Genomic DNA, 24,134 nt, shown 5'->3' with positions numbered 1-24,134 from the left:
TGACTATATATTATATATACTACTTAATAAATGTAGTGCATAGATCTTGATAATGATAATAATCATTAATGGTTTATATATTTATTAGACTACACTTTTTAATGCTATTTTATTTTCTTTTTATATTTTGTTTTAGTTGTAGGTGAACACAATACCTTTATTTTTATGTGGTGCTGAGGATTGAACCCAGGGCTTCACACATGCTAGGCAAGTGCTCAACCACTGAGCCACAACCCCAGCCCTTCATGCTATTCTATAATGTACTTTTACATATAAAAAAGTTTATAACAAACAGTCTGCCATGTTACATCAATAGAAGGAACATATATTTTGTGTTCACCATGTCTCTTTTTTCTTTTTCACTTTTCTTTCTCATTTCACACAGATAATATGTTAACATCATAACAGGTTTGAGGGAGGCACAGCTCATACACTGGCATGAATACCCAGGCATCATGCTTCACCAGTCTCTCTGTCACATTAAGAGGCCACACTCAGTAATTGCCTTACCCCATATAGGTTAATGTAAGTATACTCTTTGATGTTCACACAATGATGAAATCAACTAATGTCACTTTTCTCCGAGTGAGTCCCCATTGTTAAGCAACACGTCTATAGCAATAGATATATAGATTGATTTTTTTTTTATTTTGTTTTTCTTTTATAGTGGGATTGATTGAAATCAGGTCCTCGCACATATTAGGCAAGCACTCTACTACTGAACTCTACCACCAGTGATATATGAATTTTTAATTGCTGTATATAATTAACAAACATACTTTTAAAAAAGTGAATTCATACAATATTTTGTATTATAATCTTGATACTATTTTCTCATCTTTAAATTTTAGAAGAAAACGAGTCCATGGTGTGCCTTACCTTGACTGTGTAGGCCAGGACTCTGGTTTTAGCCATTTAGACTTAATAATAAATTGAGGCTAACTATTCCTGTGAATTGGAAGTTAAGTCCTTGCTGAACTCCAGATTACCCAGTAACTGCCCTAGAATAAAAATCTGCAGCCCATTCCTCACCAGTGAACATCAATAAGCAGTACAATACAAACATACACAGAAAAATTCAAGATTTTGCTGAGGTTTTTTGTTTGTTTGTTTTTTGTATTCCCCTCCCTACCTCCCATTTTCAGGTCAGCTATATTTTTCAAGGGATAAGAGTAGGTGTGAGATTGGAAATGAATAGTGGTGACAGGAGAGAGAGGTTACAAAAGAAATTTATTTTTAGGAAGGTTTGAATGGGAAGGAAAAGACAGTTACACTTGGGGAATGGGTTAGGGGAGATCAAGTCAAGGGAAAACTGGTTAACTGGTAAAGGGTTTACTACATTTTCTAGTCTCTCTTTTCTTCTTACACCTTCACAGTCCTTCTTTGTCAAGTGATAAAAAGAAGGCAGCTGCAGACTCCTGGATGGTGCTTGTTCATTTCAGCCTCCCTCTGTACTCTTAGAGGAGGCAGATCCACTCAGCATTCAGAAATTTTTTGACTAGTTTTTTATTTTGTTGTTTTGTTTTGGGTACTGAGGACTGAATGCAAGGCTTTGAGAGTGCTAAGCACACACTTCACCCCAGGGATACATCCCCAACCCCCAGCATTCAGAAAAAAAAATTTTTTTTGTACTGGGGATTAAACCTAGGGGCACTTAACACTGAGTCACATCTCCAGCCCTTTTTTATATTTTATATTTTTAAAAATACTTTTTTAGTAGTTGTTGGATTTTTATTTTATTTATTTATATGCCATGCTGAGAATTGAACCCAGTACCTCACACATGCTAGGCAAACGCTCCACCACTGAGCTACAACCCCAGCCTTATATCTCATTTAGAGAAAGGGTCTTGCTGAGTTGCTTAGGGCCTAAGTTGCTAAGACTGATTGAATTCGCAATCCTGGTCTCAGCCTCCCAACCCACTGGCATTACAGACAAGGGCCACCACATCCAGCAGCATTCAGAAACTTCTATGGAGCACCTACTAGGCACCAGGCAGTCTGTTAGGTACACAGGGAAGACACAAATATGATATCTGGTCTGTATTTGCTGAGATTTTTAGAGTTCATAGGTTCAAATTAGCAGTTTGTGTTTTGTTTTGTGTAGGGGGGATTCCTGCCACACCCAGTGTGGATAAGGGAAACGGTTTCTGTAGGAGGTCAGTGACCGCTATTGATTAATCACTAAGAAACTTATTTAATTAAATAAACAGAGGAGCCAATTATCTTTTCAAATGAAAGGGGGTGTGACGGATCAAGCCATGCCAAGATCTGGCCTCCAACAAGATGGAGTTACCCAACTTCCATTTATTTATTTATTTATTTATTTATTTATTTATTTATTTTATTTATTTATTTTAAACAAGAAGTTTATTTAAACAACAAGATGCTTGACTTGAAGGGAAAACTATCTAGGCTTTTTTTTAAAGAGTAATTTACCCCTACTTAAAGACAGATTGCCCTACATGTAACAGCTATGTACAAAAAAGTTATAAAATTGTCCTTGGTTTTACAATGATAAATGAAAAACATTAAAATTCTCCAATCGAACAAGGTATGCAAGGATTTTTATATTGTTCAGGTTTTTTTGTTTTTTGTTTTTTGTTAAAACATTGAGAGCAAAATAACTTACTGGAATATAAAGATAAGAGCTGAATGAGCATGCCACTAATGGAGAAAGGGGATGGATTTCACAGAACCAGTATTTTTCCCCATCCCATCTCCATTTGATGTCAGTCAAAACATATCATTGGCCATTTAGTTAAAAAAAAAAAAATGCAATATGCTTGTGCACATATACCAGTTACTTTATGTACAATAAAGGAATGGGGAAGTGGAAAATGAAAGAATAGAGAAAACTATACTGTAGTAGTCAGGATGTGATGGAACCAAATTGCAGTTTTCTAATTAAGAATGTATTCTTGGTCTGTAGGAACAGAGTTCTGAAGTAAAGTAGCAGGTTCCCTTTTTAGTAGACACCTCCTGTCTGCTGCTGGAACACATCAATTGTATCTTCGTCCTCCATTTCCAACTGTGCAGGTGTGTCTGTTTCATTAATTGGCTGCCCATCAAATCGGAATCTGATGTGCCTCATCGACAAACCCTGCCGTTCACAATAGGCTTTCTTTAGTTTACTAAGTGGTGTCTGCCTCTACATCTTAAACTGCACCACAGAACCGTCCTGCCCCGCCACCTTCAAGTTAATATGATCCTTGTTCTCAGTCTTGACTCCTTCCTTGGGCTTTTGGTAGGCCATGGCGAGCGCCGGAGTCTCCTCGGCTGCCGCTTCACAAAAGAGGTACCAGGTCCGCACCCAACGAGCACACCCCAACTTCCCTTTATTCATAGCCGTACAGGTAAAGGGGGACGGGGAGGAGCTGCTTCTGTGAAGAACAGGATGGGGTGGAGTTAGGGAAGCCATCTGCTTTAGCGGGTCATCGCAGAAGTAGCATTCCCTCAGGCGGGTAGCCCCTTCTGCATAGAGTCACATACTCCAGACCATCTGAAACAGTCTCTCATGACTGCCAGATCCTGGGAGTCAACCAAGCCTGATTCTGCTGTATCCTGTGGCTCAACCAAGCCTGATTCTGCTGGTCATGGATGGCTTCCCACAGTTTTTGGCCCAAAGTTTACTAAACGACCCACAAAACTGAAATGCTCTCCCATCAAAGTTACTTCCCCTTTGAAGGGTATACAGCACATGTTACACCCTTACTGTGGCCACAGAACACCCAACAATGATTTCTACCTATGGTATGTCAACTGGCAATCCAAAATGCCATACAAGTATGTCATTAGCTCAGACTAAAGGGTCTTTCCCAGGAGCCAAGTGTCAAGTTACACTTATTTGTAAAGAGCAAGGAATTATGATATTAAGCAATTTGACCACGTTTATTCACTGTTATTTTATTTCATTGCTTTATTGGACCTCAAGACCTTGAATGCTTAGACTTTTAAGTAGAATTTGAATACTCCTTATGGCTCATGTTAGACTAAATAACTAAATGTAGTACTAGTTTTTACATTCACCCTGATCATATAAGAATGTTTTACATGTTGTATGATCAGGGCAAATGAAATTTTTAAAAGAAGGGTGCAAATAAGAATTTAATAAATGTTTTTTAAAGTAATGACCACAAACACAAAACCTTTGCTGAATCATCTTAAATAACCATGCCTATACAGAATCAAGGCTCATAACTATCTTCTTAATACCTTTCTCTTTAAAACGTAAAATTTCAAGACACTGTGACCTTGTCCTTCGTATTAGTTATTTTTGAAAGAATGGTCACTTTAACAATGAACATCATGATGAGAGAGCCAGAGTCCTAGAATCCTGAATTTTATTGCTATTTCTGCTCCGTGGCCATTTAGGAAGGGAAGACCTCTTTGTCTCCGTATCTTTAAATAGCTATAGCAAACCAAGATGGTTGACTCAACGTACCTACCGCACATCCCTCCACATCAAAAGACCAAAACAAGGGAAAAAAACCAAGCAGCTATTTCACTGGACTATTTGAGGCAGAGCACCACAGCGCAGTGGGGATATGGCAGAGACATTTCAGAGCACCAGGACACACAATAGCCTTATAAAGAAGGAAACTAAGCACACAGCGTCTATGGTTCTGTCTCTGGAGATCAACCCTGAACCCAGAGGGACTTTGCTTTGGCAGGGAGAGTACGCAGGAGACTCATGGCTGTCCCTACTTAAAAATGAAGACACTTAAAACTCACAGGCACTGAACCCAGTTTGGAGAAATGGCAGGTTAATATGCTCAGGGGACAAAATCCCATTCCTCCCACACCCAGTCTCCTGCTGCATAATGACACCTTGAGACCCACTCAACCAAGGTCTTGTGAAACTTGGTACAGTTGCCCCCTGCAGTTGCATCCTTAGCCTCAAGAAGCAGCCAGGTGACCCTTCCCATTCTCTTGATGCCTCAGGAAACAGCCAGAAAGTCTACTACTCACCATGAGCCCCCAAAGCAGTCCAGAAGCCTTTCCTGAGTGGCTTGGCCTACCTGGTTGCTTACAAAGCAACTGGATGGGTGGCCTTGCTCATCCTCCTTTGGCCCCAAGAAGCAGGTGAGCAGCCCTTCTCAGACGCTTGGCTCACTGAGGCCTCTAGAACCATATGCTTCGACTCATCCACCCATTATTGGCCTGGGGGAATAGCTGTGCAAAGATCCCTATGCAGGGCTATCCCTGGAGTCCCCATGAAGTCACCCATTCAGCCCTCAACCACAGACAGATGCCTCATCTGCCCCCACTAGTGTAACTTGGTCCCCACTTTACCCTCAGAGACTGTTAGGTACCCCATCCTAACACCAGGCATGTTCTACTATAAACCCCTGGGCCCATTGGGGTGGTTCTACCCTTACATGACCTGCTTAGAACTGCCAGTGAACCTACTCCACAAAAGATCGATATATCCCCACTGATGGCACAATCCCACCCCACCCTCAACCTCCAGCCTAGGGCCACTGAGACATGCACAGATATCACCAACATTGATGACAGCTGATGAAGCTACACAGACATGACACTAAAGTGCCTGTCTGGAACCAAAACCAATGCAGCATACCCAACCAATACCCTAGGACGCATCAATAGCAGGAAGTCTTTTACAATGAAAGCCACCCTATAAAATTGGAAGAGGCAATTGATCCACCAGCTGCACAAATACCAAGGTGAAAAAAAGAAGGAACATAACACATTAACTGCAGGTTCCCTTTTTAGTAGACACAGATTCCCCAAAGAAAATGAAACTGGATGAATTCCTTGACAAAGAATTTAAAAGAATGATTTTAAGGGAACTTACTGAGATAAAAGAGAGGGTACAATGTAATAAAATGAAGAAGACAATTCATGATGTGAATGATATCTTCTGCAAAGAGATATCATTTCAAAAGAAACACCTATAGCAGGGTGGTGCATGCCTGCAATCCCAGCAGCTCAGCAGGCGGAAACAGGAGGATTGTAAGTTTAAAGCTAGTCTCAGAAACTTAACGAGACCCTAAGCAACTTGAGACGTTGTCTCAAAATAAAAAATAAAAAGGGCTGGGGATGTGGCTCAGTGGTTGAGCACCCCTGGGTTCAATCCCCAGTACAAGACAAAACAAAACAAACAACAACAACAACAACAACAAAAAACACAAGTATAAATTTTGTAGCTAAAGAATTCAAAAAATGAAGTGGAGAATCTTAACAGCAGAATTATTCAGGCAAAAGAAAATTCCTGGAGGTATTTTGAAATAACCCACTTAGAAAAAACAGAAAAAGAATAAAGAAAACCTTTGAGACTTTAAGTGAAGAAACAATTGCATTATGGGTGTTCCAGAAGGAGAGGAGAAGGGGAAAAGACATAGTAAATCCGTTCAACAAAATAATTGCTGAAAACTTCTCAATCTTGGGAAAGATATAGACATCCCAGTCTAGGAAGCTCAAAGAATACTGAATAAAATTGAATAAAGATCCTCTGTGAGCCATATTATTGTCAAACCATCAAGAGAATAAAGCCAGGAGAGAATTCTAGAAACAGCCAAAAAGAAGTGTCAAGTCACTTTTTCCCCCCAGTACTGGGGATTAAACCCAGGGTCTCATACAGGCTAGGCAAGCATTCTACCATGGAGCTGCATCACTAGCCCTTTTTATTTTATCTTGAAACAGGATCTTGCTAAGTTGCCCAGGCTAGGCTCAAACTTGGAATCCTCCTGCCTCAGCCTCTCAAGTAGCTGGGATTACACTTGTAATCATGTGCCACCATGCCTGAGTCTTCACTTATAAGGGAATCTCTGTTAGACTAATAGCAGACTTCTTTGTAGAAACCTTACAGGCCAGAAGAGAATGGGGTGACATATTCAAAGTCCTGAAAAATAAACACACACACACACACACACACACACACACACACACACTGCCAAATGACAATCGTATACCTAGCAAAGCTATTCTTCAGAAATGAAAGAGGAATAAAAAGATAAGCAACAACTGAGGGAAATTAGCACCCCCAGATTGGCCCTACAAGAAATGCTGAAGGGAGTCCTACTTTAAAAATCAACTTCCATCATGAAAACACATGAAAGTAAAAAACTTTACTTTCAACAGTAGAGCAGATATATAAAAGAGAAGAGAAATAGTAAAAATATGTTTTTAGGCACCTCTCAGAAATTCCATTCACAATTTGATGAACAAATAGGAGTTCCTTCATATCTTCTGCTGGGTATCCCTAGTTAAATCACATTAATTCCTGTTTACAGAACTTCCAGACTAATGTCCCATAAAGGCTCACATGTTAAAGTTTTTGTCCCAAGTGCAGCAATGTCCAGAGGTGGTTCCATTCTTGGAAAGTGATTGATTATGGGAACTCTGACCTCTTCAGTGGTCCATTGATGGGTTCATAGCTAATAAAATAATTGTAAGTGTTGGAAATTTTAGGAGGGGGTACCTAGTTGGAGGAAGTAGGTCATTGAGGGCATGTCCTGGAAGGTTATAGTTTATCTCTCCGTCACTGTCCCTTTTCCTCTATGTCTCTTTGATTCCTGGCTACCATGAGGTTAACAACACAGTTTTACCATGTCCTTTCACCTTGATGCTCTATCTCACCACAGATCCACAACAATAGAGTCAGATGACAATGGAGTGAAACCTCTGAAACCATGAGCCAAAATAAATCATTCTTCCTTAAAAACAACAACAACAACAAAAAACATTTCAAGCTATTCTCAGGGATGATGAGTCAGAAGGTGAAATGAAGGTGTTAGGTCAGCATTAGGTCAGCAAGAATGCAACTGAGTAAGCCTTGGGCACCAGGGACGGGAGGATGTATGGAGAACCCCAGTGTAAGCAATGGAGGTAGGAAGTGGGGATGGTAAAGAGATCAGAGCAGCTGGGACAGCCCTGTTCCTGCAGTTTACCAGAAAAGAGGATAAAGGGGTATGATCTCAGGGGAGACTGGGCCATGGGAGGGGAAGCTCAGCCAGCTGTAGTTTTAAAAAATCACGTTTAATAATTTTTACTTCTTAAAACAAAGGTATCATTGAAATATAGTTACCTGTACTTTTTAAAGTTTTATTTCTCTATTTATGTATTTTGTGGTTCTGAGGCTTGATCCTACAGCCTCAGTACATAGGCAAGCAATTTATAACTGAGCTACATTCCCAGCCCTGAAAGATGCATTTTAAACTATACAATCTGATCAGGTCTTTATTTTTTTTAAATAAAAACCTTTATTTTTTCTTCTTCTTATATATTGAAAAATTTTTAATCCACACATTATAATTTTAATTATGTGATATTTCAGTACATGTATACAATATGTGATGATAAGATCAGAGTGATATATCCATAACCTCAAATTTTTATCATTTCTTTGTGTTGGGAGTATTCAGAATCCTCTCTACTGGCTATTTTGAAATATACAATTAAAGGTTGTTGACCTCACCAAAAACTGGGTATAATATTTTTACTACTTAATAATATTTAAGCTTTGAAATCTTAGGATGATAATTATGATCTTTAAGTATCTTGAGAATCAAACAGGTTAAATAGGATCACTGTCTTAGTGCACTTTGTATTGCTGTAACAGAATACCTGAGACTGGGTAATTAATAAAGAACAGAGGTATATTTGGCTCATTGTTCTGGAGATTGAGAAGTCCAAGACCATGGTACTGGTATCTGGCAAGGGACCTCCATGCTGCATCACAACAAGACAGAAAGGAAATCAAACCTGTGCAAGGCAATGGAGAGAAAACTGGGCCAAATATCATGCTTTTATCAGAAACTCACTCCTGAGATAACAGACCAACTCCTCTCATAACAGCTTAATCCATTCACAAGGATAGACTCCTCACTACCTTATCACTGCTTAAAGATCACACATTTTTTGTTTATTTGCTTTTGTTTTTGTTTTTGTTTTTTGAGGTGCTAAGGAATCCAACCCAGGGCTTTTGGAATTCTAGACAAATTGTCTACCACTGGGCTCTAAGCCCAGCCCAAGCCCCACCCTCTAATACTATTATAATGGCAATTAAATTTCAACATGAGTTTTGGAGGGACATTCAGACCATAACAATCACTGTTTTCATAATGTTAAAGTCAGATTTTATTTCTAATCCAGGGCCAGATGCCTATATGTCATCTAAGTTTCTGGTACATGTGTCTCTGTACAAAACCATAAATGGCCAAACTGTCGAACCTTGAGCTTTCCTAGCACTTAATGCTTAATGATCCATTACAAAACACTACTGCTAAAATAATGTGGATGGAAAATCTAGTTGATTATATCACCTAGGTATAATCCCATTTTAAAACAGGATTATGCCTCAATATCATTCTTTGTTTTTATTATTAGACCTTACTTAGAGCAGTTTTAGGTTCACAGAAATATTAAGCTAAAGTTAGCCAGGTGTGATGGTGCCCTGGATTTGATTCCCCGCACCAGGATAAAAATAGTGTCAAACAGGGCTTTGCCCCAGACTTATTTTTAACCTATGTTCTATAGATAATTTTGCTCAAATAATGAACAAGTACATTAGAATTTATGAATGAAAGATATACAATAAGAAAAGTACTTCATCAGAGAAATGCTCAGAAGTTAGGGAACACAGAATAAGAGCAATTAAATCTGATTTCTAAATACTTTCAACATTTCCATAAATTAGTCAAAGACTATAAGATCAATTCGTGAGTTGAGAGAGGGACTGATTAAACCTGCCTTAACATTTCTCAGGCTGTAACAATTTCCTTCTATTATATGGCATATTAACTGGAAATATTAGCCATGAACTTACCCTAGTGTTTGGGTTCATTCATGGCTCATCCCTAAATAAAATGCTGTCATAATTCTACCTGCAGGCAACCACATTCCCCATAACCCCAGTCAACCATCCATCTGGGAAGACAGTAAAAAATTGTTTCTATTTTTATAGGAAGTTTCCTTCCTTCACCTCAAGTACCTAAGGCATGTGGCTCTTTGTTTAACCCACACTTGGAACTTATAAGGCCAAAAGGAGCAATGTGTCTCATTCATCTTAATAACCCATACATCTGTCCAACACAAATACTTGCTGAGCCAAAATTTTAGATCATTTAATAATGAACAAGCCATTGAGCCATTTTGCTAAAGACCTTCTTAAGATATTCATCATTTATAAGTTTTTTATGTGCCCATTTTTTTTCTGTGCTTTTCATGTCCTACACATATAACTGAGTAGGCAAAGAATTTGGAGCCTGTGTCTCAGTTTTCTGACATGAGTTACATCCTCTTCCCTGCTCCCTCAGCTCTTTTAGAGAGTGGAACAAAGGCATCTCACTTAATAGCTTCTTTGTTGTGCAAAGCTGCCATTGGAGATACCTGCTATTTCAGGGAGGAGTGTCCTGTATTCAAAGATTCATTTACTAACCTATTTAAGTTTGGATAGTCTTCATTGATCAATGTTTGTTATTTCATTGACAGAAAGTTAAAAAAAAAATAGTTTTTTCTTAGCTCTTGGGAAAATGAATCTTCAATTAATAGTAATCCGCTTATCTCAAGTATTTAGTAAATATCTATTACCTCCTTTAGTTATAGAAAGTGACAATAACTAATATTTAGAATCCTGTGTACTAGGTCCATAACTAATATATAGGACTTAACACACAACCACTGTATAGAATATATACTATAGTTATTCCCATTCATCATCTTAGGAAATCATGACCCAGACAGCTGAGATTCCTTGTTCAAAGACTCATGGTATCCACAAATAGTGACAGCTTAAGTTCCTCTTTTCCTATTCGTATCCCTTTAATTTCTTTAGTCTGCCTAATTACTCTGGCTAGAGTTTCCAGGACAATGTTGAATAGAAGTGATGAAAGAGGACATCCCTGTCTTGTTCCCGTTTTTAAAGGGAATGGTTTCAGTTTTTCTCCATTAAGAATGATGTTGGCCATGGGCTTAGCATAAATAGCCTTTACAATGTTCAGGTATGTTCCTACTATCCCTATTTTTTCTAGTGTTTTGAGCATGAAGGGGTGTTGTATTTTGTTGAACGCTTTTTCTGTGTCAATTGAAATAACCATATGATTCTTATCCTTAAGTCTATTGACATGATGGATTACGTTTATTGATTTATGAATGTTGAACCATCCTTGCATTCTAGGGATGAACCCCACTTGATCGTGGTGCACAATTTTTTTAATATGTTTTTGGATACGGTTTGCCAATATTTTGTTAAGGATCTTTGCATCTATATTCATCAAGGATGTTGGTCTAAAATTTTCTTTCCTTGATGTGTCTTTTCCTGGTTTGGGTATGAGGGTGATATTAGCTTCATAGAATGAGTTCGGTAGAGTACCGTCCTTTTCTATTTCCTGGAATACTTTGAGAAGTATTGGAATGAGATCTTCTTTGAAGGTCTTGTAGAACTCGGCTGAGAATCCGTCTGGTCCTGGGCTTTTCTTGGATGGTAGGCTTTTGATGGCTTCTTCTATTTCATTGCTTGATATTGATCTGCTTAAATCGTGTATGTCCTCCTGGTTTAGTTTGGGAGGAGCATATGTCTCTAGAAATTTGTCAATGTCTTCAGTAGTTTCTATTTTGTTGAAATACAGATTTTCAAAGTAGCTTCTCATTATGTTCTGTATCTCAGTGGTGTCTGTTGTGATATTTTTTTGCATCATGTATTTTAGTAATTTGAGTCTTCTCTCTCCTTCTCTTTGTTAGTGTGGCTAAGGGTTTGTCTATTTTGTTTACTTTCTGAAAGAACCAACTTTTTGTTTTGTCAGTTCTTTGAATAGTTTCTTTTGTTTAAATTTCATTGATTTCAGCTCTGATTTTAATTATTTCCTGTCTTCTACTACTTTTGCTGTTATTCTGGTCTTCTTTTTCTAGGGCTTTGAGCTGTAATGTTAGGTCATTTAGTTGTTGACTTTTCATTCTATATTCTATATTTAGAGGATCCAAAAACCTCCTCCAGAAAACTTCTAGACCTCATCAATGAATTCAGAAAAATAGCAGGCTATAAAATCAACACGCATAAATCTAAAGCATTTTTATATGCAAGCGATGAAACAGCTGAAAGGGAAATGAGGAAAACAACTCCATTTGCAATAGCCTCAAAAAAAATAAAATACTTGGGAATCAATCTAACCAAAGAGGTAAAAGATCTCTACAATGAAAACTACAAAACATTGAAGAAAGAAATTAGGGAAGACCTTAGAAGATGGAAAGATCTCTCATGTTCTTGGATAGGCAGAATGAATATTGTCAAAATGGCCATACTACCAAAAGTGCTATACAGATTCAATGCAATTCCAATTAAAATCCCAATGACGTACCTTACAGAACTAGAGCAAACAATCATGAAATTCATCTGGAAGAATAAGAAACCCAGAATAGCTAAAGCAATCCTTAGCAGGAAGAATCAAACAGGGGGTATCGCAATGCCAGATCTTCAACTATACTACAAAGCAATAGTAACAAAAACAGCATGGTATTGGCACCAAAATAGGTAGATCAATGGTACAGAATAGAGGACATGGACACAAACCCAAATAAATACAATTTTCTCATACTAGACAAAGGTGCCAAAAATATGCAATGGAGAAAAGATAGCCTCTTCAACATATGGTGCTGGGAAAACTGGAAATCCATATGCAACAGAATGAAACTAAATCCCTATCTCTCACCCTGCACAAAACTCAACTCAAAATGGATCCAGGACCTTGAAAGCAGACCAGAGACCCTGCATCTTATAGAAGAAAAAGTAGGTCCAAATCTTCACCTTGCTGACTTAGGATCAGACTTCCTTAACAGGACTCCCATAGCACAAGAAATAAAAGTAAGAACCAATAACTGGGATAGATTCAAACTAAAAAGCTTTCTCTCAGCAAAGGAAACTATCAGCAATGCAAAGAGAGAGCCTACAGAATGGGAGAATATCTTTGCCACTCATACTTCAGATAGAGCACTAATTTCCAGAATATATAAAGAACTCAAAAAACTCTACACCAAGAATACAAATAACCCAATCAACAAATGGGCTAAGGATATGAACAGACACGTCACAGAAGAAGATCTATAAGCAATGAACAAACATATGAAAAAATATTCAACATCTTTAGTAATAAGAGAAATGCAAATCAAAACTACACTAAGATTCCATCGCACCCCAATTAGAATGGTGATTATCAAGAATACAAGCAATAATAGGTGTTGGAGAGGATGTAGGGGAAAAGATACACTCACACATTGCTAGTGAGACTGCAAATTAGTGCAGCCACTCTGGAAAGCAGTGTGGAGATTCCTTAGAAAACCTGGAATGGAACCACCATTTGACCCAGCAATCCCACTCCTTGGCCTATACCCAAAGGACTTCAAATCAGCATACTACAGAGATACAGCCACATCAATGTTCATAGCTGCTCAATTCACAATAGCCAGACTATGGAACTAACATAGATGCCCTTCAATTGATGAATGGATAAAGAAACTGTGATATATATATATATATATATATATATATATATATATACACATACAATGGAATATTACTCAGCTATAAATAATAATAAAATTATGACATTTGCAGGCAAATGGATGAAATTGGAGAATATCATGTTAAGTGAGATAAGCCAATCTCAAAAATCCAAAAAACGAATGATCTCACTGATAAGCGGATGATGACACGTAATGGGAGGTGGGAGGGGGGCAAGAATGGAGGAAGGAGGGACTGTATAGAGGGAAAAGAGGGGTGGGAGGGAGGAAAAAACAACGGAATGAATCAAACATCATTACTCTATGTAAATGTATGAATATGCAAATGGTATGCTATTACTCCATGTACAAACAGAAACAACATGTATCCCATTTGTTTACAATGAAAATAAAAATAAATAAATAAATAAATAAATAAAGACTCATGGTATGTATCAACCAAATGCAGGTTGCTTGACTCCAAAATCTGCATTATTAACTACTCTCTTGTGTTTTCATCCTCATTTTAATTTTTTTTTATTATTTTTTTTTAGGGTGTTGGGGTTCGAACCCAGGGCCTTGTGCTTACAAGGCAAGCACTCTACTGACTGAGCTATCTCCCCAGCCCCCCCCATTTTTATTTTTATGGTGTTTTGCAAGTATAAACATCTTTCAAACTCTTTTTTTAAGAAGAAAAGTATTGCTTCTAAACTTATGAATGAATTATTCAGCAAGTCCTTCTATAACTTTTCTTCTTTTTTTTTTAAATCAATTTGTGTGTCATCTTTGTGCAAAGGCTAATCTTCTCTGTATTGTTCTAATTTTACTATAAGTGTTGCATAAGAAAGCACTGTTTTTTTTTAATCCTTTATATCATACCTAAAAAATTAACTCCTCAAACGTATGCTTTTATATTTGTATTTTTATGGAAAGCTTTGTTTGGAGTAATGTGCCATTACTTCAAGTTACAATATGTACCTGTCATTCTCCAATCTTGATGTTCATGGAATAAAATTAAATAATTTAAGGATGAGCATTTTCATGACTTTCTCCCTAAATAATCATGCCCACAACTGAAACACCCTAGCAACTGAGAGAAAAATAATTGTGTGCTCTAAACAACATTTTAAAAGGAGGAAACTGAAGGAGAACATGAACTTCATTCCTTTCCTGAAAGCCAGTTGAGGTTCTGGGGAATGAGTCTTTGGCACAGTGATCACAGTTCTTATCTGGCATATCAGCTCTCAGGGTTTCAAGCTACAAAATGACAGTTAACCCAACTTTCTAAGTCTGCCACTGTAAATTTACTGAACGCAGAGGTAATAATTATGAATATAACGTCTGCCCCACCTTATTTCTAGTTATCTACCAATCTAGCCATCTGTTTTTCTGTACTCCAAATATTTAAAACATTAACGATCCTCTCCTCCCCTTAAAGGGATATCCTTCCCTGCATATTATTGTAGTATGTTTCCTGTTAGTATCAAAGCCTCAAAATTAATTGACTCATAAATGATGTTATTGCAAATACATAGGAAATATCTCAGCTTTATTTGTTTGCATATGTGTATGTATGCATGTATGAATGTGCTCTCTGCTGTAGAGAAGGGAAGTGAGACAGAAATGGAGATGGATAATTTTATCCAAACGCATAATCAGTTTATGCATGCTCCTCTTTTTCTCTTGCAACCACTGTCACTGCTTTCCATGACTTGATATCTTAGATTGAATTTCTGCTCTTGCTATGTTTAGAATCTATTTTTAACTTGGCCAACTGACTTACTATGAAACCATGTGAGTGTTGCTATTTTTAAATAAATAATAGTTGTCCCTAGAACCCAGTAAAAACCCTACAGAAAATCACTGTGTGCCTGTCCTACTCCACAGCACGTTTCAGGATGTAAGATAATGTTTTTAAAAAATAAATATTTATTGAACTCCTGCTGTATGTAAGGCAAGAGGCTGTGTGCTTACATAACTTTTCTCAGTTAATCCTCAAAAATAATCCTGTGTTACTAGAAACTTCTTGCTTTACCAAGCACACTGCAACTTTATGTAAAAATTATAAAGCTGTGTACTGAGTGCAGAAATCATGGGTATTTATATCATTTCTGAGTTCAAATTCCATCTTTGCCACTTTGGAGCTATATGAACATGGACAAATTACTAATTTCTCCGAGTCTCAGCTTTTTTTGTTATAACATAAGAACAATACTTCCTTCCAGATTGTTATGAAGAAATATTAAGTTGATGTAGCATATTAGGCACTTCTTCAGTGTCTAGTGCAAGAGCAGCATAGTAAAATGTAGTTATTTGTTATTATGCTGAGATTTTTAATGTCCTCAGGAGAAACAAATTCAGAGTTTGGAAGACCCATGTTAGTTAAAGTGTCACTCACTATACAGCTCCTGGAACTCTGACCTGAGCCGTTTCAATTTGAGCAGGTAGAAGTTGGAATAATCCACAGCGGCATTTGAACAACTGCCAGGTCTTTTGGTTGGGGCCGTTTGCCCCCAAGAGTCCTCAAACATCTGCTGGAAATTCACAAGTGAATTTCCTGGTGATTGTTTAACAGAATATTAGCTTTGAACAGGTGTGTCTTTGCCTGTTTGATCTGGACACAGCTTATGAAGTTGTTCTGCCTGCATCTACCAGGGAAATTCTCATGCCTATATCCAGCTGGATCTGAGTTAAAACTACGTGCAATGATTTCAGCCTCTGCAGTGTTCTCTGGGAGATCAACTGGATGCTTTCTGGTCCAAGCAACCCGAGGTGCTTTTCTGGGTAGTCTGAGGGTTATCCCTTGTGACTTTGAGTTTTCCCTAAATGCCAACTGAGACAACAGATTAGGTTCACCTCCTCCTGCTCAAGTGGTGCCTTAAGTATGGTCTTCTCTGCTATCTGCTATTGGACTGTCACATTAGGAGATGCTGATACAATTTCTTCTGTTTCAGAGCAGGAGTTAAGAGATCTTGGCTACTGAAGTTGGTAAGGCAAGCGGTCTCAAATTTACTGAGTTTCTACTATTGTGCCAGGAATTTCACAAGGGAGATAATTTGGACTTTCATTTTTCTCTTCCTTCCTCCCTTTTCCCACCTTCCTCTTCTTCCTTCTTTCCTTTCTTCTTTCATACAGTGCTAGAGATAGAACTCAGGGTCTCACTCATGGTAGGTAAGTGCTCTACCACTGAGCTATACCCCTAGGTTCAGCTTTCATTTTTATGACATTCTCCAAATCACCTAATACAATTTCTGTCATAGTGCTTGTTTCATAATAGTTGCTGGAGCAAAGAAAATTGCAATGATGTTTTCTAATACATAAAGACTTAAAACACTTTCCTAGTAAACATTTGCATAAAATTATACCAACTAGAGGACTCTCATTTTGTATCATAAACTTAGTGATCTAAGAAATCTTTAAGATGGTTGATATTTTTAATCTCTCTCCCTCCCCACCCCCTTTCTCTTTCTCTTTCTCTCTGTTATAATCCTGTTTAGAAAATTCATGTTTTATTTGCCTTAAATAGGCAGTCTCGGTTTATGTAAGTTGTCTATTGTTCTTATGATACAGTTTTGTCAGCAAAAATCAAATATGCCATCACAGAAGTTATAAATTGCCCAGAATATTTTGAAAACATATTTTGATATTTTAATATCTAAATCAAGCTTACCATCCTGTTCACTATATTTTAAAAGTGTGTGTGTTTAAACCTTTGTGTTCTCAGTGAAGTTTTTGCAAAGGATTAGGCATCTTTGTAGGAACGATTTAGTTTTCATTTGAATGCCCAGCAGGCAGAGTTTAAGAGTTGTTATGAAGCAGATCTATTTTAGTGTGGTTCATTTAACTGGCTTAACTCATATATATTATCAGACTTGAATTGGACTTTTCGGGGAATTTAGTTTGGTTTCTATGTATTCAGGCTTTGAGATTTCATAAAAAGAAGCTTTCAGTGAAAAGGATAGTGTTATTTAAAGTTCTTTTTCCACAACTTAAAAAGGATTAACTGTTTTTTTGAATCAGTAATATATGCAAGCAGTACAAAATTCAAAAGGTACAAAGGCTACATTAAGGAAAATGCACTCTCCCTCTGTTTCTTGTCCAACCATTTAATGTCACTCTCAGATACATTTATCGTTTTTTTGACTTTCTGTTTTAAAAACCAGATGCAAATATTTAATTTTTTGGTTAGTGTCTTAATATCTTCCTTTTAGAAAAACCAGAAAAATGACATAGTCTGTAATCCTTCCAGAATCTGATACAAAGTCCTTATTTTACATATGAAGCACAGAGAAAATAAAATTTGCATATTTTCTGTAAGCCTTGGTAAAGTCTTCTGTTGCAGCAATACACTGATAATTGTAAACTCTGCTACAGATTATGAAGGAAGTAACTTGGTATATTTTAACTAAGTAGAAGCTAGTTTTATTAAAGAATATAATAAATATTTTAATTATTTGATAATTACTTTTATAATACTATTTCTCTGATTTATAAACTCCCAAATTAAAGCTTTTCATGAATTTATGTAGGATGAGGGGGGAACACATTTCCTCCAATTGGAAATCTTTCTTCCTAATGTTTTTTCATATGCAAGTTTAAAAAGCAGTATTAGGGACTGGGGGCTTTTTAGTCAGGCTTTGCATAACTATAACCAAAATACTCAAGGAGAACTACTTAGAGGAGGAAGTTTATTTGGGGCTCATAGATTCAGAAGTCTCAGTCCCTAGAGGGCTGACTCAATCACTGTAGGCCCAAGGTAAGGCAGTATATCCTGGGAGAAGGATCCAGTGGAGGAAAGCTGTTTTAACTCATGGCAAAGACAGGAAGCAAGAAAGAGAGAGAGGGAAGGAGGGAAGGGGCTGCAGGAAAAATGTACCGTTCCAGGACACACACCTAGTGACCTTTCTCCTCCAATCACACTCTACTACCCTACAGTTACACCTAGTCAGTCCATTCAAACTAGGATAGACTCATTAGGTTACAGTTCTCATAATCTAATCATTTTCCCCTCAGAATGTCCCTGCATTAACAGAAACTTTTGGGGAACACCTTAGAGCACCATAACAGGGTATAGCTTGTTCTGTACAAGCCCTGGGTTCCATTCCCAGTACCACTGAAAAACAACAACAACAACAACAAAAACGAACAGAAAAGTAGTATGTGCTAAATGAATTGTGCCTGATTCTCATAACTACTTTACAAGATCAAGTTTGTTGTCCTCATTGGAGATCAGAAAACTGAGACTCTAAGAATCGAAGTGACTCCCAGCTATTTGGGAGGCTGAGACTGGAGGATTGTGAATTTGAGACCAGCCTGGACAACAAGCATAGCAAGACCCATCTTAAAAAAGAGAATCAAAGTGACTTGCTATAGGTTCACAGCAGTAAATGCAAGCTGAGAGGCACACCCAGCTCAAATGATCCATATCATGATCAACAATGTTGTTTGAAACACTGAATCTTCTAGTCTGGGGAAAGGTGGGATGCTTGACGGTGTGGATCTCATTTCATCAAGGCACATGCCAAAAGCCCAAAGACACATTTGTAAACAAAATGGAGTCAGGGAAACTAGGTGAAAATAGATTTAGGTTAAGTGATAATGGATAAAATAACCATATTCTCAAGTGTTGATTAGCTACCAATGGATTTATGGAATAAATAAATAGGGCTCTGTCCTTGGCCATATTCTAATCAACATTTTATTAATGCTTGGTATAAGAGCAGTGACTATAACACTATATACCTATAAATGCCTATTGAATAAATAAATGAATGAAAAAAGATATTGTACTGTGATGATCATATTTTTGGCTGCCACAAAGTTCTAAGGCACAATAAATACACCAAACAACAAATTTTAACTGAGGTGTAGCTTGGGGGTAGGGCATGTGTTCAGCATGCCCAAGGCCCTAGGTTCAATCCCCAACACCAAAACAAAAGAAAACAAAAATCATAACATACAAATGTCAAGGCTAAAACAAGGACAAATGTTAAATTGAACAATTGTACAACCACACATTGTACAATGAACATTAAGGCTTGAAGTGTGGAAAGAAGGGAGAAGGGAGGGAGGAAGGAAGAAAGAAAGGAGGTGAGGGGAGAAATAGGAAGAAAATAAGCCATCTTTGTACTTTAGTGAATAAGCAATTCAAAATGTGGCAATAATACGGTTTCTTTAATGAAGTTAATAGACTATTAGAGAACAATATAAATGGAAGGTACTCTTTGTCTTTGCTCTGTAATAGTCAATTCCATCTGTAATACATTCCAAATTCTGGATTCCATATGCTAACAGGAACAATAGCAATCTGTAGAGGATCTGCAGGGTGATGAGTGGAATTAAATATGTAATTTCAGTCTAGAAAACCAATTTGGGGATGTGTCACAGCTGGTTTTGAGAACTAAACTGGCATATGGAAAAGAAATTTTGTTTACAGAATAGTACTAAACTCATGGCCTTTGGAGAATCCTCAGGCGTTACCTTGCTCACCTGTTTATCTGTGGCTTGAACGTTCACATAAGAGTTATTGGTCTTAAACCTAGATTAGTGATTCTTAGAGTGTGGAACCAAGACCAGCAGTATCAGCATCATCTGGGATCTTGTTAGAAATACACAACTATTAGACTCCACCCCAGATATACCCAATCCTCTGAAGGTGGAACCCAGCATTTTATATTATAACAAACCCTTCAGGTGATTCTAACATGTTAAAATTTTTAAATTATTTTGATCATCAGATATAAATGTTTAGACTAAAATCTTGATTGCAGTAATATTTGAAAATCTACCTTTTCCTCATTAATTCCTATTCACTTATCTTTGGATCTTGTCCAACCCATAACCCAGCTCAGCCTGCCCAGTGAATATATATCCAGGTTTTGGGCTACACAGCATTTAAATACCTTTTCTATTAGAATTGACCACCTATCTTTTAATCTTAAAGAGAAGCCAGGGTCCCACTGTGGATGCCATAAAGATACTCCCTCTTCTAACCCACGGGGTTAGAATATCCTCTAGGGCATGGACATGTATTATAGTTTGGATGCTGAATGTCCCCTAAAGGCCCATATGTTAAGCTCATCAGTGTCTAGAAAACTAATTTGGGGATGTGTGATAGCTATTTTTGAGAACTAAAATAGCATGTTGGGTCATGGCTGAATCTTTGTGAGGTGAGTCCTTGTGAGCCTTTGGGGTTTTGCCCTCAAAGGGGATTATGAGACCCCATCCCTTTCCTCTTCCTCTTTTTCTTTTTTGCTTCCTGACCATGAAGTGAACAGTTTGGCACCTGGCATGGCACAACTGGGAGGTGGTGAAACCTTCAGGAAGTGGGGCCTAGTGGGAGATCCTTACGTCACTGGGGGGGATCCTTGAAGGGGTTTATAAGACCCCAGGTTTTTTTCTCTCTCTGCTTCTGTTCAAGATGTAACCGTTGTGCTCCTACACATGCTTCTGTCACAATGTGCCATCACCTGCCATCCTCACTAAGAGGCCACCAATCCTCTCCACCCCACCTGATCATGGACTTCAAACCTCCAAAACTAGGAGCTAAACAAACTGTTTCTTTTTTTAAGTTAGCTGCCTTCGATATTTCATTGTAGTCATGGCAAGCTGACTAATACAGTCCCCCTTGAAGTCCTTGTCCTTCCTAGCTCCTCCCTGCCCAACTGTTACATTTGAACTGGTGCTGCATGACACATTATGGAAGGGGGCATCCCTAAAAACTCCCTTAGGATCCATGGGACAATCGCAGGACATCAGCAGGTTCAGAGTGATTCAGAATGTCACCATCTCACTCCCTGGGGTCAGATGGTGGAGGAGGGACTCTCTGGTTTTCATGAGGGACTAGCTATTTCTCTGGGATGGTGGAATGGAATGTAAGGAATAGTGTCATCACGCCGTAAACACTACACTTCCAAACTCAGACCCTCTTGGTGAGATTCTCTTTTGCTTTCTTTTTGGTCACAGAGCTTTTGGATATGGGGATTGAACCAGATCTTGAGGCAGCTGTCAAGAATCTGCATTATTCCCAGACTACTCCTGTACCAACCCACCTGGGCATCCACCAAGGCTGTTGAGCTTCCATCCAGCTTATACCAACCAAAGTACATATTAACTTCCCCACCCTTGCTTTGCACCGCACTGTTTGCTTCTCATTGAATTGTCACTCTATATAGAGGACTTTTCCAGGTGCTCACATTCTGACATCCCGACTGACTGAGGAAAGAAGTGCCATCCTTAGCTCTTTCCATTCTTCTGAGCACAGTGGACACTAAATTACTGTTGACTATCAGTGGAACCTATTATCAGACTTCCGGAAATTAAGGTCTTTCTCACCACCCTTAGCCATCCCATTCCATAACTTCCAGCTCATCTAATAGCTACAGATCCCCATGACCACTCCAGCTAGTTTGCCAAAGGCACAAGACAACATGTGGTCATGATGAGAGCATAACTCTGCGTCGCTGATAAAAACAACCACAGAAATCTCCATAGAAGGCACGGTGAGTGAGCTGGGTTTACCTGGCTATACACAGATGCCAAATCCCTGCCCCGTACTCCTGTGTCAGTTGGTTGATCTGCCCTCTGATGATGTTCTCCAACCCTCACATGAAATGTTTGAAAGGTACGCTGTCACATCTGAGTTGACTTGGATCTTCATCTAAAATGTCTTTCAGACATGAACCCCCTACTCTTCATCCCCACTATTATTGTCCAATTTCAGACTATTGTCTGGCCTGCACAAATATCAATCTCCTAAGGGCTGGAGGCATAGATCAGTAGTACAGCACCTGCTTTGCATGCATGAGGACCTGGGTTTGATCCTCAGCACCATTAAAAAAATAAAAGAAAAAGGAGAAAGAAAAGAAGAGTCAACCTCCCAACTGGCCTCTCTGTTTTTAGTCTTGCTCCTCTTGAATCCACCTTCCCTACTGCTACTATCTTTTCTAAATCACAGATGTGGCTGAGTCATTCCTGAGCTAAAAAATATTTAGCATTCTCCATAAGCTGTAGATGAAGTCCAAAATCCCAAATGCTCTGTATTACATTTCGTAATCTGATATCAGTAAAACTTTCTAGCTTCCATGTAGTGATGTTCCTGCCCTGTCATAAGCTTTCCTCCCCTAAAAACCTTTAGTATAAAGGAATTCCTGAATAGTTTGAAATTATGTGACTTTTCTCATAATTTTCCCCTTAATGTGAAAAGCCCTCTTCCTTGCATAACATAATAATCAACATTTGTGCAAGGCATTGCAATTCACAAAGAGAGACTTTCTTGTGAATGCTCATTTGAGATGTTTCATGTCAGTGTTTAAAAGCTGTAGCCAGACTCCTGGGTTTTAATTCACCACTTATTTGCTGTGTAACCAGGGGCAATTAATTCAACCTCAACAGGTTCCTTATCTTTAAAAGGGGATAATAATAGTATCTTATCTCCCAGGGTTGTTTTGAGGTTTAAAGCTTTTAGATCATTACCAGACACACTGTACACATGTTATTTCATGTGACATTTATTTGTGGCAGCTATTATTTGTCCCCATGACACTCCCACTGTTAAGCAACAAACAAACCAGAGTCTCTAAAGTAGGATTTCAGTCTTCTGACTATAAAGCTTATAGGTAACGGATTCTACCATAATACATTGTTTTTCCACCTGTCAAAAATTCTACTCATTCTTAGTCAAGCACAGTGGTAATCCCAGCTACTAGGGAGGCTGAGACAGGAGAATGGCAAGTTCAAGACCAGCCTGGGCCAATTAGGGAGAGCCTTCCTCAAATTTTAGAATATAAATAAAAAGGACTGGGGATATAGTTCAGTGGTAGAATGCTCCTGGGTTCTAGCCCCAGTACCACCTTTTTAAAAAGGGGAAGGGGGGAAACTGACAATAATTGTGAGACAACATCTATCGTAAGACATGTCCTGATTTCAGAGATGTTAATCTGCATTTTAGAACAGATAAAATAAGGTAATCCTTCCCTTAGCAAGTTTAAGGTGTCAGGTTGTGCCTGTTTCTAAAAAACACACATTGACTCCATTGTCCAAGTTTGCTTTCCCTACTATGAGTAACTTTAGGGTAGGGAATATAACTTACTTTGGTATACTGGTGCCTAAGACTCTAGGCATAAGATCTATTTGCTTAATGTAAAGTGAAATTCTAGTACTTAGTATCAGGCACTGAGATGGGTATACTGAGAATGTGATCGACTTTGCATAATAATAAAATTTCAATGACCCAACCAGACATATCTTGGCAAATTGGTTTTCCTACTTTAAGCAAAAAAAATGAATGATGTTATAGGTTGCTATCCATCTTAGTACTACTTTTCCACAGGAAATAGGGAATTAACCTTCTTGGAAGGGTTGCAAATAAACATACTTCTTATATAAGATTTTGAATGTAGGTGATCTTTTTGCCAGCAAGACTAAACTAACAATATTCCTAGTGACCTGAAGATGTCTACTTTTAAACTCAGTATAATGAAGGATGTACTCATTCCTACAGTATTTTTCATTCACCTTTGCTTTCTTTGCTCTATTCCAAAAGGCTTGAATAATCTGTCTTTTAAAGCTTAAAAATAGTTTCCCAGACAAGACTTTGAAATAGTTCAAGAAGACAGTATCACAGGAATCCCAGATTCCAAAAAAATTTCAGCTACATTTTCATCCCTACACATACTG

At 38.1% G+C, this 24,134-nt stretch overlaps 1 long non-coding RNA gene and 1 pseudogene across 2 annotated transcripts in view; one reads left to right on the top strand and one right to left on the bottom strand.

Moving 5' to 3' along the window:
* Window positions 1-24,134, top strand: part of LOC306641511 — a 42,309-nt gene that overhangs the window by 9,640 nt on the left and 8,535 nt on the right. The window lies entirely within an intron of this gene.
* Window positions 2,422-8,277, bottom strand: LOC306641608 (small ubiquitin-related modifier 2-like; annotated as a pseudogene). The gene has a single exon. The product of its transcript is annotated as a small ubiquitin-related modifier 2-like (transcript).

Source organism: Sciurus vulgaris (assembly GCF_902686455.1).
Source record: "Sciurus vulgaris genome assembly, chromosome: 12".
Classification (NCBI taxonomy): Eukaryota; Metazoa; Chordata; class Mammalia; order Rodentia; family Sciuridae; genus Sciurus; species Sciurus vulgaris.
Note: the sequence above shows the minus strand (reverse complement) of the source record. Positions and strands in the feature narration are given on the sequence as shown.